Raw genomic sequence first — 12,357 nt, 5'->3', positions numbered from 1 at the left:
ATTAGCACACAAGCACGTAGATATATATACATACTAGTAGAGCTAAGTACAGGCTAGTATTGCCAAAGTCAAGTGGTACCTCTTTAGATATCATCACAGTTTCAAACGTGGTAAAACCAAAGGTACGTTGTGGTAATCCATGCATGAGTGGATCAATGACCGCTACGCAACGATTAAAAAATGACTATACCCAAGAGGAAGCGTCTAACCTTCGGGTGCTATACTCCCATACTTAGTGCCTACCCCGGGGGATTCACCATGGAAAAATTACCGCACCACGTAAGTGCAAGGGAGGGGGGTTTTTTTACAAGCTACATAAGCGTATAAGTTAGGGGTAGGCCCCCAATAATTTATCTCCAAACTTAAAAATAAGCGAGGGGGGTATCATTTTTTTTTTTTTGGGGGGGGGGGGGGGGGGGGGAGGGGGGGGGGGGCACACATACTATTCCCTATACTTTTCTTTGTTTTATCATGTTCTAGATGCTTGAAGATCTAACCTATAGCTTTTATACTATCTTAAACCGAAACTAAAGGCCACATGTCAGTGCTCGAAACAAACTTCGTTTTAGTGTATTTCCACCTACAAATTTTAAAATTTACCTCTTGAAATTAATTATGTGGGTTTTGGCAACTTTTTAAGAAAAGCCTATTAGGTTTTTTACGTGTATGCAAAGGAAGAGGAGATAAACTACCTTTTGAATATACAAGGATAAGATAAATGTAAGGGAAAATAAAAAAATTATATAGTTCTTTTAAAATTTTAAAGTGCATTATGTTCTTGAAGTGAGGAATAGGACTAAGGATAGTGGGAATGGGGAATCAGGATGCCTTAATCAGGTTAATGTAAATTTTAAAGACTTTAGTGTTGCTATTAGGCTTAAATAACGTTCAAATCTAAATAAACATTACTTTCTGTTGGCAAGGCTCCCGTCCCTTTGTGTCATCCCGACTCTTTACAATTTGCCTTGTGAGCTTGTGACTTGTGAGTGTTGTCTATGAGTCCCCTCTCACTCTCTCTTCCTCTCTCTCAACATTTGTGGCACATGTGACACAAGCTCTGTCAGTTTTTCTCATCCCGCATCGTCAAAGATTTCCTTTGTGAGTTTGTGAATGCTGAGTAGTGAGAACCTTAGAGCATGTCACATTGTCTCTCTTGGCTGACTCTAACCAAGAAGTAGGAGAAACACACCAAGAGGTAATTTGACCACAGAGAATTACCTTGCTAACGCCTTGTAGAGTGGACCATTGATCCTTATGGGTGGGATCGTATGGGACCCCTTCCCATTGTCCAAATGTGCACATGTGCCATGTGTGAGTGCCGAGGTTAGCCATTTCCGCCAATGCAGCCCACTCTTAAACTCTCGCCTCTGTTTAAAAAGGTCCATTTCTTGCTTTCTAATCTCTATGGGTTGCCCCTCTTGTGAGCTTTAGTATTCAACTTCGTCATACATACCCATTTTGCATCTTTCCCTCGACACAGATAAAGTCGCTCTCTCCCTCATCAAGGACCGTTACACTTGCATCCTTAGGGTTTCCCAAAAGCTTCACCCCGGGATGCATCCCCCCCCATCTCCACATACCTGCAAAGACGACCTCTACATTTGGATTACTTCTACATTTGAATTTTCACAGATTGTCTATGCTCTCATTTATGAAGGAGTTGACACCCACATCACAAGAACTTTACGACACATTCCCAAATGAAAAAAGGGTCTTTTTTTCCATATAATTTACCACGTTCAAGGGGGGAAAAAACCTTCAAATTTTCTTTTTCATTTAGGAAAGCTACTAGTAAAATACACACATGTTGGAAAATGTGATTTGCAGCTGACGGAGGGAGGATGACGATGATAAGGCATGCATCCCCTTTATATGTTTGATAAGAGTGTATTGCTAGAAGGCGTAACCCACAAATCAACATTACGAACTCTATGCAGTTGAGTCCAACTCTCCAGCTTCTGTAGCCCAACAGTGATTTCTATTTCTAGCCAAGCTGCACCTTCCTGTCCTTAAATGCTGAAAAACTCACGGGAGAGAGAGAGAGAGAGAGAGAGAGAGAGAGAGAGTGCATAGCACGGAGCCTGCCCATGCCTTGCCTTGCTTGTGCATGCGAGGGTCTCGTCGCCAGTCCAGTCCACACACACACACACACACACACACACACACAGAGGCTTAGAGTAGCCCCATCCCCCCCATGCAAAATAGAGAGAGAGAGAGAGAGAGAGAGAGGAGCACCCCCCACAACTCTCATTAGCTCCACCCACGGCAGCTGTCAGCACTTGCATCGGCCCACATGCAAGATGTCGCCTACACTCACATCCTCCAACCACCCTCTCTATCCCCTCTCTTGTCCAGATGGAAAGTGTGAAATAGAGGGATTTGGTGAGATTTCCTTCAAAACAAAATGGGCACCACCCTACTCTACTCATTAACAAAAAAGTTTCTTAGTGTGGCTTGCCCTCAGTTACTCAGTAGTGCCCTCTCTCAATGGCCTGCTGCTCGTGGTATCATATGCCAACAGCTCGCAGAAGCTTGCACAGTAGCCCTCAGCGGTTGGGTAGCCCCAGGCTCGGAAGGGCACCAAGGTCGACCAGGCCTCACTCTCTATCTCTCTGTCTTGTTTTTAATTATGTACATCTCCTAATGATCATTTTGCAGGCCTCGTGATTTCATCACTTTTTTGGCCTGCCCAAAGGGCTAAGGCCATAGTGATGTGTTCCCTTTTTGGCCTGCTCAAAGGGCAAAGGCTATAGAGACGCTTTCTTTTTGGCCTCCCAAAGGGCTAAGGCCATAGTGATGTGTTCCCTTTTTGTTAGTGAAAAATCTCATATGTAAATTTTTTTATAACAAAGAATGAAAAAGTTTGATTGGTGAGTGCTATAGTGAGCACTCATGAGAAAGTTAAGAGTGACAGTGAGTGGGTGACAATATCACGTTTTCTCTCAAACAGATATTGAGATAAGATTCTTTCCAAGATTATTTTATTGAATGTGCTCGAAATTAGAGTCTGGCTCCTCTTTTCTCGTGCAACCACCTCCATGACCAAGTCACCAAGTGTCCCGTTTGTAAAAATTTAAATGGTTTTCGGTATTTGGTTTCGTAATTTCGTGAATCATGCAGATAATGTCGAGCGAATGATGGAAGGGGCAGTCCCGAGGAGGGGGGCAGACTGTTTCCCACTCGAGGAATATCTTTAATCTTTAATCTCGTGTTGAGGTGCACTCTCTCGCATTGAGAACTTGAGTAGTTTGCACCATTGCATGAGGTGCTTCTCATGTCGATCGTCGCCCTCAATTTCATGAAGCCGGGGGGACGCATGCAAAGCATGAGTAGCAAGAGCAGTATTAGCAGCAAATGGCGCTGTGCATGCAGGAGCACTAGGCAATGTGGTGGTAAATGGTCCGCGAGGTAAATGGTCTTGCTGTTAAATTTACTAGCAAGAGAGAAGGTGAACCTGACGATTCACACAAGGGCTGAGCCTGCACATTCTATAACAGGCCTAATCATTGTATAAGCAGAAGTAGTACGCCAATGGATTATGGGGTAGCTGCCTTTGACTTCCAGGTTATATTCTCTTGAGTCTCGCAGTCTCCATTTCTAGATAGGGGGCCTGGCCAGAACGCTCCGATCCTATATAACCAACCTTGTACCAGTGCTCTCGCCTCTAGCGCCCCTGCCCTGCGATAATAAATTAGGGTAATATTAGGGCTTGCTACACCCAGGGGATCAATATTCTGGTTGCTTTTATTTTCCCTGCTTAAAAGTCCCCTCTGTCTTTTGCGGTCTCTTCTTGCAAGGTTCAGCGGCAATAATCTCTCTCTCTCTCTCTCTCTCTCTCTCTCTCTCTCTCTCTCTCTCTCTCTCTCTCTCTCTCTCTCTCTCTCTCTCTCTCTCTCTCTCTCTCTCTCTCTCTCTCTCTCTCTCTCTCTCTCTCTCTCTCTCTCTCTCTCTCTCTCTCTCTCTCTCTCTTTCTTTTGTTGTTGTGTTGTCTCTGTTTTCAAGTGCGCATTCTCATGTGCTCTTCGCCCAGGCGTCTCCCTCCCCTAACAGACATCTATAACAGGACACTGCTAGCTCTTCACTCTCTCCCTCAAGATCAAGATCAACCCTCACCCTGTGTAACATGAGTCTTCAACAGTTAAAGACCTCTCTGTGTGTGCACGCCCGCTTTCTGACAATTATATCTCGTTTTCAATTTTTATCTACCTAGTCTAGAGCCTGAGCAAGAACTGTTCCACGATTCAATTAAATGGCGCGTCGCATTGATAATACCACACTGATAGAGACACTCAACCTAGGACACATCACACCCAACTAAACCAACGCTCTAATGCTTGCTTGTTTTCCTCTTGTAGGCTTGGGATGGATGGGCTATGTTCAGGGGGATAGCAATACAAGCTGTATAGCTTTAGCTGAGCTCAACCTTCACATCAAGAAGTGTGGGCCAAGGTTGTAAAGGGTTGCAACAAACCCTACGGTGCTACTTTATTTGGGCAAATATTTTACAGATGTAACCCTATTGGTGATGGTTATTCACTCTTTAAATATATGCATTTTTTCTAAAGTGTATGTTGGTTCTTTTATTGGCATGGTACGGGTCTGCACGTTGGTTACTTGGGATGCACCTTGTTTCTTCATTAGCAGCAGGCAAGTCTTGGTGGACTGAAAGCTTGAGTGATGGAACAAGCAGGTGGTGGTGGTGTCGGATAAAGGGAAGCACAGGGCTCCAAGGCTGAGGCTGTAGCTAGTTCTTATTGCTCGCAATGCCAGCCCAATAACGGATAGCAAATGTATTTTACAAAGCAATTCAAACTAATGTGAGTGATTAGATGATAGATGATGCTTTGCAGGAGTAGCCTTTGTGGCCTCTTTGTGATGCATTGCAGTCTTGTGCAAACCTTGTTGGGTAGTTTGTAATATGTTAATATGCGTAGGAAAATGTTTCGAAAGGATGATTGAGGTGAATGGAGCATTCCAAGCGGCTTCATACTGGACTTTTTCTTTGTAATGAAAACAGGCTAGTCACAAGAATCCGACTCACGTTCCATATGCATTATGTTGAAGTTTGTTGGTGGTAGAGTTGTTTCGTGATGTCTTTTTGCGTAAGCTTTAAAAGATAAGTCTTCTTCGTAGTAGAATAAGAACTCATTCTTTTGCATGGGTGTAGGTCCAAGAGCACTTTGATGTGGATATCAAAGAGCTACCTGAGCAAATTGATGCTATGACCTACAGTAAGTTCTCATTTTTAAGATGTTGTGTTGTTCTTTACCTTTCGGAGTTAATAAAGCCCTTCTGTTTCTTTGGATGATGATCATCTTTTATGTACTTGCAATGCCATCATAGAAGATGCCGTTGGTTTTCACTGAGCTTCACTCTGTACAGAGGAGCAGAGCAACCTTGTTAAGTGCCTCAAATTTGTTCGGGTGGAGTTGTTTCCTGAGTTGGAGGAAAGTGATCATTGAGGTGTCTGCTTGGAATAATGTTGTTTCCGTTTCAAAGCCTATTTACTTGAGTGAAGCTGGAATGATTCAAATATCTGAAAAGCAGCTCTAGTCTTCAGCATGGCTGGGGTCATTTGTGCTTTGAGGCACGATCTTATTTGCTTTGTGCCTAAGTAACCTGTAGAAAAGGTCAATTATTGGCAGAGTAGATTTTAATGGTTTCCTAACATGCTTAGCCTGAATTAGTGGTAGTTTTTGTTATCTGCTATTGTGCCACTTGAGAGAGTGTTAAGCTTCTACCTTATGTTGACCTTCAGTGTTTAATCACAAATTAACTCATGTCTGGCATCAAGTTAAAAGACATGGTTATCATTGTACTGAGAAAAGCTTTTGTAAATTTTTTTTTAACAAATCATTTCATGACTGCTATGAAGTTAAGACATGGATAATGTATTCTAGGAGAACTTCATTGATATCGAAACCTAGGATGTGTTTACTTAAAAGGGACAAGTTTGTTCTGCTGTTAAATATGCCGTTTGTGAAGGCTTCACAATATCTCTATTTACAACAGACGCAGATGACATCATACATAACAGGTATTTGCAAAAAATGTGATGAATTTTCTTTCAATTCAGGTAGATGTATCTTGCATATATGTAGGAACAGATGTCAATTGTACACAGAATTTTGAATTTAAAAGGTTTAGAATGAGCTGTTAGTCTTAATCATTAATTACAGTGAGCAGTGGATTCTTGAAAGTGGCATGCAATGAATGCTACTGTCATGAAAATGTTGAATATTGGAACAATCTACTACATAAATGAAAGTGAAATTTTTTAGTTAAAACTTTGGAGAATGGGAATCTTACACACACACACACACCTACTCTTCCTCTCCATCACCCTGTGCCAGTGGCATCTTGGTGGGCCCTAAACAACCACCTCAACCTCCCAAAGCACTCCCTTGTCACCAACAAAATGCTCTCAGCCTTCCTCCTTTGCTCCTCTCCCAGAATCTCAATAAGGTCCCCGTCCTTCGAGGCCTCAGTTCTCCCTTTATCGGCTATTGACTTGACACCCGTTTGTGAGCCCTCTGTAAATTTCCCATGAGGTTGTGCAAGGTATGGAGCAGGGCCCACATCACCTCGAACATCTGGTCATTGGAATACATTGGTGGAGGTGTCGCATCCCAACTCCTCGGGCTTCCTCCCCCCCCCCCCCCCTTCTCCCCTTCCATTGTTGCATGTTGTTGCTCATATGGATTATGGGCCTGCTGATTCTTGATCACTGTCGTTGTCAGTATTGGGTAGCTCAAGCTCACTCAAGTGTTATCACTAATAGTAACTTGCATCATCCTCTACTTCAGCATAGTCATAATCGAAAAAATTGGTATCCTATATCAATATTAGCATATCCCAAAATTTGGCAAAAATGCAAGTATCTGGTTATACTTGGCTTCCAAGCTTAGAATTAGGGGAGGGAGGGAGGTTTGAAAGATCTATCATCTGAGAAAGGGAGACAAGCAAAGTAGAGCACTGGTGATTTCCGCAAGGGGATTGATCATGGGGGGATTGGATTGCAGATCTTGAGAATCTTGACTTGCATTGAGTTGCACAAGCAGAACCTCCTCTGGCCTTGGCAAGAACACCTATAGACGATGGTGGGCAAGGGTCAATTGCAACGTTGAGTAGTAGTACTTAGCTCCCGCTCCCCTTTCCCACTATGGTAGGCTATCTTCTTCAGTATGATCACCTCTTATGGCTCTCAGTAATTGAACTCTGTTAGGCAGCCATGGAACTTACATATAATGACAAACTTGAGATTAAATTGGTTTTCTCACGTAGACAATCAAAATCTAACCAGATTTGGTCTAGCTATATGGTGGTCCCGAGGTGGGTGTATAGGCAGACCATTATACTTCACAACAGGCGTATGTGGGATTTTAGTGTTGTTCATGGCCTTCAGTGTGCTTAGCATGAGCTTTCCACCTTCCGCCACGTAATTCGACCCTTGCGTGCTCCCCGTGCTTATCTCCCATCTTGACCTCTTTAGAGCTACACTTAAATAATTTGTGACCCTAAATAGTTACATGGTAGGCCTCGTTATTTTATCACTTTTTTTACCTTGTTCTCCCTGTTTTTTTATTGGTGAGTGTTGCAATAAGTGCTCAGAAGAAAGTTATGACTAAGGGTAGTGGGTTCTTGAGTGCGTTTAATGATGTTGCCAGCATGCAGGCCGGAGGTAACTTGTGTTGGTGGGTGAAAACTTAAAAGGCTCTCAAGAAGGTGCAGTTACCGAAATGGCATCATTGTGCAGGTTTATTTTTTGAGGTTATCACTTCCTCGTTAGATGAGGGTAGTGACTAGGCTAGTCCCCTAAAACCCTAGGTCCCTTCCCTCACGGTCTATCTTTTGCTCACTTTCTCTTTCTTGCCCTACGCTTTTCTAACAATCCTATACATTTATATCGGGTTTTCAAGCCCTCGACCGCTCTCCACCTAATGCTTCATGAGCCTCTTTGCAGGTTGTGGCTCGGTTATGCTCGGCTCCTTGTATCTCAAGCCGTTTTTCAGTGCTTTCCCTCTCCTTTCTCTTATATGCTAACAACCTCATGTTGGAAGAGCTTTTCAGTACTTATAATTTTGAAGGCACACCAAAAGATTAAAAGAAGGAAGAGAGCGGAGTCTCAGGGCGGGTTCAGACGAGCTCGTTGGTAAAAGAGGTACAAAAACTTTTCTCCCACCTTATTGTTCACATAAGGCGACGATAGCACATGTGTGCAAACCTTACAAACAAGCTTTCAACTAATCAATGATAATGCAATGGTGAAGTGGATGGAATGATCAGGGCTTCTTACACTCAAGCTGCATGATGTTTCCATGCCTTGACTAGTTTTACTCGGTTAGATCATGTGAGGCATAAATTTTATATGTAAGATAGGGGTATGATAGTTTTCGTCATTGATTGTGGTATAAGTGTAGAAAGGGGGGTCATATTCCCTAGTATGAGTCGTATATAGGGGTTTTATCTAAGTTGTCCGCTCGCAGGTGGCATCCCGTTTTGTATATAGAGTGAATCCCCCGGGGTGCCTACATACATGCATAAACAAATATATATGTACACACAAATATATCTACAATTACGTAATGTAGCCATCGTTTTGAGTATAGATAAATAGTTATGGTTGTAAATGTAGCCATCGTTTTGTGTTGTGCACAGTGCGAGAGTGCTTGCTCCTTCTGTAGAGTGCTATGAAGAAGAGCTTCTTTATTGTGCTTCTTGTGTAGCATCTCTTCACAGCAGCTCCTTGTTCGAGAAATTACTTTGCACATTGCATGTCTGTCTCCATTCTGAGGTACAATATTGTTAAAAGTTGTCCAACCTAATGGCTATTCGGTGGAGAGAAAGAGATAGGAAAAGAGAAAGAGAGAGAGAGAGAGAGAGAGAGAGAGAGAGAAAGAGAGAGAACCTGATGCCTATCTTTCTCTCTTTCTCTATTTATCCCTCTCTCTTTTCCTCTTCCCTCTCTCTTTCCCTCTCTCCCTCTCTCTCTCATTCTCTATCTCTCTCATTTCTATCTCTATTTCCCTCCTTCTCTCTCTCTCTCTCTCTCTCTCTCTCTCTCTCTCTCTCTCTCTCTCTCTCTCTCTCTCTGCCTTCAAGTGCCGAGAGAATTTATACATGCAGTCTTTCACATCTACCAAAAAGTGATATGTCGATTACGTACGAAAGATGGAATTTCAGAATTTTTGCAAGCACCATTGGTGTCAAACAAGGATGCCCACTTTCCCCAACCCTCTTTGAGCTACTCATTGATGAATTGGAATGCATGGTTCTTGATTTTATGCAGCAAGAAGGCATAGAAGGGGTTAAGATCGAAAATGCGGTGATGAATTGGAATGCATGGTTCTTGATTTTATGCAGCAAGAAGGCATAGAAGAGGTTAAGATCGGAAATGCGGTGATCATGCTTTTGCTTTATGCCGATGATGTAGTGCTCTTGGCACATACCTTAGAAGATGCACAAAATCTTATGAGTGTCTTGGAACGCTTTTGCCTACATAGCAGGCTGATCGTGAATGGATCCAAAACCAAGGTTATGCTTATAAAGACCCTCAATGACGAAAATCCATGCATTGTATACAACAATGAGCAGCTTGAAGTGGTAGATCACTTCAAGTACCTTGGCCTTGAGGTTCCATCCAATCATAAATGGAAGGCTTGTGCAATGCATCGCTTGGAAGCCGCAAAGAGGGCTTATTATGCATTTGAGAACATGTGCAATGCTAGAGAGATTAAGTGTTGGGCTCTCAAAAAGTACCTCTTTGACACATTGGTGACACCGGTGCTTCTTTATGGAGTGGAGGTGTGGGTGGAAGCTTCAGGAAGTCTACTTGGAAAGAGTTTGAGAATGTTCAAAAGCGTTTTCTCACCAACTTTCTCCAACCCAAGACACAAACACCCTACATGCTCTTACTTCTTGAGTCCAGATCGCTTCCCATTGAGGTCTTCGGCATGCAAAGGGTTGTGGAGTACATGCTTAAGACACAACATAGCCCTTTGCATCGACTTCCTAGAATCGTATATGAAGCAAGTCAAAAGGCTTAAAAGACATGCAAGAGCAAAATACTAAGTTCGGGGTGGATGCTTGACATCAAGAAATGGTTTGGAAGATGGGATGCATGTCACTTGGTCAAGGATGCATCGATCAACTCCCAAGTTAATGAGGCCTTCTTACAACGCCAATGTATCACGGCTTGGGAGAAATCCGGAGGTTCTCGCTTCAGCCATTACACCACACACATTGCCCCAAACTACAAATCTCTCTTCTTCTCTGAACAAGGTAACCAAAGTCATCCCTACATCCTTGAGCCCATCCTGTTGAGTGCGATCCGCACCATTGCCTCCATTTGTCTTAGCTCCCATTCTCTACGCTGCGAGACAGGACGTTGGGGCACTGGCGAGGAGTCTCATCGACTTTGCACCTTATGCCCTCATCAAGTGCGAGAGAGTGAGTACCACACACTACTTGAGTGCTCAGCTTTTGACCACATTAGGTCCTCTTTTCCCCATATATTCAGCCATGAGCTCTCCCTACATACGTTCCTCTCCCAACCACGATGTGGACTCTCTATTGCGACGCTCATTTCAGCCATTTTTGAGCATCGAGATTCACTTATGACCTCCACTCACACCACGTGACATGTTCATTTGGTCCCATAGGTCATATTTGACCTCCGAGGACGATAATAGAACTCTCTCTCTCTCTCTCTCTCTCTCTCTCTCTCTCTGCCTTCAAGTGCCGAGAGAATTTATACATGCAGTCTTTCACATCTACCAAAAAGTGATATGTCGATTACGTACGAAAGATGGAATTTCAGAATTTTTGCAAGCACCATTGGTGTCAAACAAGGATGCCCACTTTCCCCAACCCTCTTTGAGCTACTCATTGATGAATTGGAATGCATGGTTCTTGATTTTATGCAGCAAGAAGGCATAGAAGGGGTTAAGATCGAAAATGCGGTGATGAATTGGAATGCATGGTTCTTGATTTTATGCAGCAAGAAGGCATAGAAGAGGTTAAGATCGGAAATGCGGTGATCATGCTTTTGCTTTATGCCGATGATGTAGTGCTCTTGGCACATACCTTAGAAGATGCACAAAATCTTATGAGTGTCTTGGAACGCTTTTGCCTACATAGCAGGCTGATCGTGAATGGATCCAAAACCAAGGTTATGCTTATAAAGACCCTCAATGACGAAAATCCATGCATTGTATACAACAATGAGCAGCTTGAAGTGGTAGATCACTTCAAGTACCTTGGCCTTGAGGTTCCATCCAATCATAAATGGAAGGCTTGTGCAATGCATCGCTTGGAAGCCGCAAAGAGGGCTTATTATGCATTTGAGAACATGTGCAATGCTAGAGAGATTAAGTGTTGGGCTCTCAAAAAGTACCTCTTTGACACATTGGTGACACCGGTGCTTCTTTATGGAGTGGAGGTGTGGGTGGAAGCTTCAGGAAGTCTACTTGGAAAGAGTTTGAGAATGTTCAAAAGCGTTTTCTCACCAACTTTCTCCAACCCAAGACACAAACACCCTACATGCTCTTACTTCTTGAGTCCAGATCGCTTCCCATTGAGGTCTTCGGCATGCAAAGGGTTGTGGAGTACATGCTTAAGACACAACATAGCCCTTTGCATCGACTTCCTAGAATCGTATATGAAGCAAGTCAAAAGGCTTAAAAGACATGCAAGAGCAAAATACTAAGTTCGGGGTGGATGCTTGACATCAAGAAATGGTTTGGAAGATGGGATGCATGTCACTTGGTCAAGGATGCATCGATCAACTCCCAAGTTAATGAGGCCTTCTTACAACGCCAATGTATCACGGCTTGGGAGAAATCCGGAGGTTCTCGCTTCAGCCATTACACCACACACATTGCCCCAAACTACAAATCTCTCTTCTTCTCTGAACAAGGTAACCAAAGTCATCCCTACATCCTTGAGCCCATCCTGTTGAGTGCGATCCGCACCATTGCCTCCATTTGTCTTAGCTCCCATTCTCTACGCTGCGAGACAGGACGTTGGGGCACTGGCGAGGAGTCTCATCGACTTTGCACCTTATGCCCTCATCAAGTGCGAGAGAGTGAGTACCACACACTACTTGAGTGCTCAGCTTTTGACCACATTAGGTCCTCTTTTCCCCATATATTCAGCCATGAGCTCTCCCTACATACGTTCCTCTCCCAACCACGATGTGGACTCTCTATTGCGACGCTCATTTCAGCCATTTTTGAGCATCGAGATTCACTTATGACCTCCACTCACACCACGTGACATGTTCATTTGGTCCCATAGGTCATATTTGACCTCCGAGGACGATAATAGAACTCTCTCTCTCTCTCTCTCTCTCTCTCT

Source organism: Adiantum capillus-veneris, chromosome 6 (genome assembly GCF_014529385.1).
Source record: "Adiantum capillus-veneris isolate H3 chromosome 6, ASM1452938v2, whole genome shotgun sequence".
Taxonomy (NCBI): domain Eukaryota; kingdom Viridiplantae; phylum Streptophyta; class Polypodiopsida; order Polypodiales; family Pteridaceae; genus Adiantum; species Adiantum capillus-veneris.
This window is presented reverse-complemented; position numbering follows the sequence as displayed.